This window comes from Elephantulus edwardii, unplaced genomic scaffold (assembly GCF_000299155.1).
Source record: "Elephantulus edwardii isolate Elephantulus edwardi_28Jun2011 unplaced genomic scaffold, EleEdw1.0 scaffold00006, whole genome shotgun sequence".
In the NCBI taxonomy this organism is placed as follows: Eukaryota; Metazoa; Chordata; class Mammalia; order Macroscelidea; family Macroscelididae; genus Elephantulus; species Elephantulus edwardii.
In genome coordinates this window covers 34,151,921-34,156,643 of record NW_006399756.1, presented here as the reverse complement: position 1 = coordinate 34,156,643, position 4,723 = coordinate 34,151,921, and the positions used below count along the sequence as shown (strand labels likewise).

The 4,723-nt window shown below is 43.2% G+C and overlaps 1 protein-coding gene across 1 annotated transcript in view; it reads right to left on the bottom strand.

The window, feature by feature from the left end:
* The window catches only part of ARHGAP19 (Rho GTPase activating protein 19), a 106,402-nt gene that overhangs the window by 980 nt on the left and 100,699 nt on the right, over positions 1 to 4,723 (bottom strand). The gene's annotated exons all lie outside the window — the stretch shown is intronic.

Sequence of the window (4,723 nt, the reverse complement as noted above, 5' to 3'; positions counted from 1 at the left end):
GGTGTCTCCCTGGAGACTAAAGTGCGCCTGATACAGGCCATGGTCTTTGCAATCACTTGTTATCTATCCATCAGAGAGTTGGACAATGACTAGGTAAGGTAGAAGGAGAATTAATGCCTTTGAGCTGTGGTGCTGGAGAAGAGTATTGAATGTACCATGGACTGCCAAGAAAACAAACAGATTCACCCTGGAGAGAGTTAAACCAGGCTGCTCCTTGGAGACAAGGATTCTGGGGCTTCATCTGACATACTTTGGACATGTTGTAAGGAGGGACAGGTCCTTGGAGAGGAACATCATGCTTGGGAGGGTGGAGGGATGACACAGGAAGGGAAGACCCTCAATGAGGTGGATTGATTCAGTGAGGGGGGTAATCAGGATGGGTGTGTCAGAGGCAGTGCAATTGGTACAGGATGGAGCAGAGTTTAGGCTGTTGTACATAGGGTCGCTATGAGTCGCAGGCAATTCGACTGCACCTAACAGCAACAACAACAATTCCACTTCCTAGTCCTCCCGGGTCTATAGGAGCTCTCAAGGCCCATACCAAGTTGCACTGCTAAACCAAAGGCTGTATGTACTTCAGGAGTTCGAATCCACCAGACACTTTGCAGGAGACAGGCAATCTCCTTCCATTTTGATTTACAGCCTCCAAACCCCATAGAGGGAACCCAGTGTGAGTTGGAATCAGCTGACTCAAAGACCCTGAGTTTTGAGAGGGGAAGTGGAATCCTAGTGACTTAAAGTCAACCTTTACAAGATGGGCTGCTAACGAGAAGGTCTGCAGTTGAAATTAATTTTTTAGGGGGAAAGACTTGGTGGTCTACTCCCATAAAGAGTATAGCCTAGGAAACACTAGGGGGCAAGTCCTTTGTCCTTGTTAAGTGCCATTGAGTCAACTATGGCTTCATAGTGACCCTATGAACATCTCTGATGTACTTGAGACACTGTCCATTGCCGCAATCACTGTGTTAATTCATCTCATTGAGGGTCTTCCTCTCTTTCATTATTAGGATGATTATAAAAACAACTTTGATTATAAAATGACTCTGTCATTACAGTGACTATGAAACAGAATCAACTTGATGGCGACAGGGTTCAGTTTGGTTTTTAAGTGAGTTCAGATCTAATCCATACCAGCAGAAAGGAAGTGGAGTGACTGGATACAGTGTACAGGAAGGGCCCTTCTACCAGCAGCAGGTTTGGTGATTTGAACACTTCAGGAGGCAGGGATGGCATCTGCTTCCAAAGCCTGAAAACCCTGGGGAGCAACTCCACTCTGCACACTTAGTCTGCATGAGTCAGGATCAAGGCCACAGGTTTGGTTTGGGTTTAAGGAGCAAGTGACTGACCCCTATCCTAGGGCTCATTCATTCCCTGGACTTACCTCTTTGCCTTTCTCTGCATTTTGAGATGATCCCTCCCACCTATCAATCAACTTTTGCTCTCTGCTGGAGTTTGTAGCCTAGCACATAGCCCAGTACCTAAACCCTGCAGATACTCGAGAAATGTTTGTGTAGCAAAAAATGAAACTAAATGGGAGTGGACAACTCAAGCCTTGGTTCCCAATATTTAAGGAAAGGCAGAATTTAGGAATCTAGGAAACAACTGAGCCAGTTAGTTGAAGGTGAAATAACAGATCCAATCCAGGGAGCCCAGATCTCACTCCCTTCTGTAGTGAAAATAAGAATGGTTTGTTCCCTCCTCTCCACCTTTCCACTTTTGTTCCCATCTGGATGCTTTATCTTAAAACCTTTGAGCTAGCTATGATGATGGTCAAGGTTTTTAAAAAAGAGAAGAGCAGAAAATAGCAAGTGTTGAAGGGGTATTAAGACAACGGACCGTGCCCTCATTACATTGCTGGTGGGAGTTGTGGTAAACAGTCACAGTTTCTCAAAAACTAGAGGTAGAGTTGCCACATGACATAGTAATTCTACTGCTCAGAATATCCTCTACAGATCTAACAGAGGTGACACAAATAGGTGATACATAAACTTACACTCATTACAATTAAAATAACAAAAAGAAAAAACCTAAGTAGCCAGCAACAGGTGAATGGATAAATAAAATGTGGTCTATACCTATAACCATTGAAAAGACCATGGTCTGAACCATGCTTGGAAAGATGGAGGAATGGTGGAGGAGAGGAGGACCCTCAACCAGGTGGATTGACATAGTGAGTGCAGCAATGGGCTCAAGTGTGTCAGAGGTTTTGAGGTTGGCACAGGACAGGACAGGGTTCAGATCTATTGATCATAGGGTCACTATGAGTCACACTTGACAGCTAATAATAATAAATACCTACAGCCAGATAGACATGGTGACCGAGCAATGGGCTCAGGTATGTCAGAGATGATGAGGATGGCACAGGATAGGACAAGATTCAGGTCTGTTGTTCACAGGGTCACTGCGAGTCATACTCGACTCGGTGGCACCTGACAAGTGGGCATGAAAAGCCCCACATCTGGCAAAACAAGCCTAGAGAAGCTCTTAAAAGTAAAATAAATAAATAAATAAATGTTGTTAGCCACCATTGAGTTGGCCCAGAATCATGGCGTTCTATGCGCTGTTACCGTTTTATGATACCATTAAGTCAACTCTGACTGATAGTGACCCTATGAACAATAGATCGGAACCTGGCCCTATCCTGCACCATCCTCCCAATCTCTGTCAAGCTCATGCCCATCGTGGTAGTCGTTCTGTTAACCCATTCTGTAGTGAGTTTTCCTCTCTTTCACTGACACTGTCACTTTCCCTGCATGATGTGTCTCTCCAGTGACTGTCCCTCCTGACTATACGCCCAAAGTAAGTGAGACAAAGCTTTACCATCCTTGTCTCTCAGGAGCGCTCAGGCTCCACTTCCTTCAAGATAGATTTGATTCTTTAGCCAGTGCATGGCATATCCAGTCTGGTTAGTGTTGTTCAGTGACATAGAGTCATCTACAACTCATAATGACCCTGTGAACAAAAGATCTGGACTTTGGCCAATCCTGTGCCATCCTCATGATCTCAGATATACTCAAGGTCATTGTCACATCACTGATGTGTTCTAGTTCATTGTTATAGTCACTGTGTCAATCCATCTTGTTAAAAGACTGGTAACTTCCAGTTGATGATGTACTGTTCCAGTCGCTTTTTAAAACTCTCCAGCAAGATTTTACTGTACTATTAATGATATTGTTTGATAATTTACACATTATTTTGGGTTGCCTCGTTTGGAAATGGAAACTAAAATGGATCTCTTTCAATCAGGTAATTGGCTTCCAAAGTTCTTGGCCTTGAATGTATCTTAAGGTTTGTTTTTATGAAAAGAAAAAAGGAGAGGAGAGGAGAGGAGAGGAGAGGAGAAGAGAAGGGAGGAGAGGGGAGGGGAGAGGAGAAAAGATAGAAATACTGATACAGATATAGATATTCCTATTCCTAAAAAAAGATATTCCAACAGAATGTGGAAATTATCAACAAAATAATGAATATTATATATAAGTTTAGAAAAGGTCATGCCACTAGAGACATTATCGTCAATGTCAGAGGGATCTTGGCTGAAAGCAAAGCCTACTAGAGGAGTGTCTATCTGTGTTTCATTGTATGCAAAGGCATTTGACTGTATGGATCACAAAAAAATTGTGGCTTACCTTGAGGAGAATGGAAATCCCAAAACATTTCATTGTCCTCATGCAAAACCTATACTTGGACCAGGAAGTGGTCCTCAGAACAGAGCAAGGAAACACTGCATGGCTCAAAATCAGGAAAGGAGTGCTTCAGGGATGCATCCTGTCTCCATATCTTTTCAATCTGTATGCAAAATAGACCATTTGGGAGACTAGACTTTATCAAGAGAAATGTGGCACCAGGATTAAAAGAAGATTTATCAACAAACTGCATCATGCAGGTGACACAACCTTGCTTGCTGAAAGTGAGGAGAATCTGAAGTATTTGCTACAGAAGGTCAAGAACTATAGTCTTCAATATAGATTGAAGCTCAACATCAAGAAAACAAAGATTCTCTCCACTGGGCCACATGGCAAGACTGTGATAGATGGAGGAAAGATTGAGGCTGTTAACAATTTCAGCTTTCCCAGCTCCACAGTCAACATTCTTAGCACCAGCAGTCAGGAAATCAAATAGATTGCATTGTTGTTGTTGTTTGTTGTTGTTGTTTGTTGTTGTTGTTGTTAAGTGTTGTTGAACCACAGGCAACTCATAGCGACCCTATGAAGGTGCCTTTCATCCTCTCTCCAGGTTCATAGGGTTTCTGGAAGCAAGCTGTTATGGAAGTGGATGCCACTACTCCTTCCAAGCTTGTTTTAATTGAGGAGCTCCACCCCACTCTCTGTCCGCATTGGGTAACCAACCATTAACACATTTGACACATCAGTGTTACAGTGTTCAGCCTCACAGCAACCACAAGTGATTTGCATTAGGGAAACCTAATTAGGGAATCTGCTGTCAGGGATCAAAGTACTAAAGAGAAATGATGTCAGTCTAGAGACTAAGGTGCACCTGATTCGGGCCATGGTCCTCGTAATTGCTAACTATGCATCAGAAAGCTGGACAAGGGCTAAGAATTACAGAAGGCTCAATGGCTTTGCTTTGTGGTGCTGGAGAAGCATATAGAACACACCATCGATGGCCAAGAGAACAAACAGGTCTGCCTTGGAGAGGATGAAACCTAACAACCTACAGGATGAGGATGACACAATCTTGCTTGCAGCAAACAAAGAAGACTTGA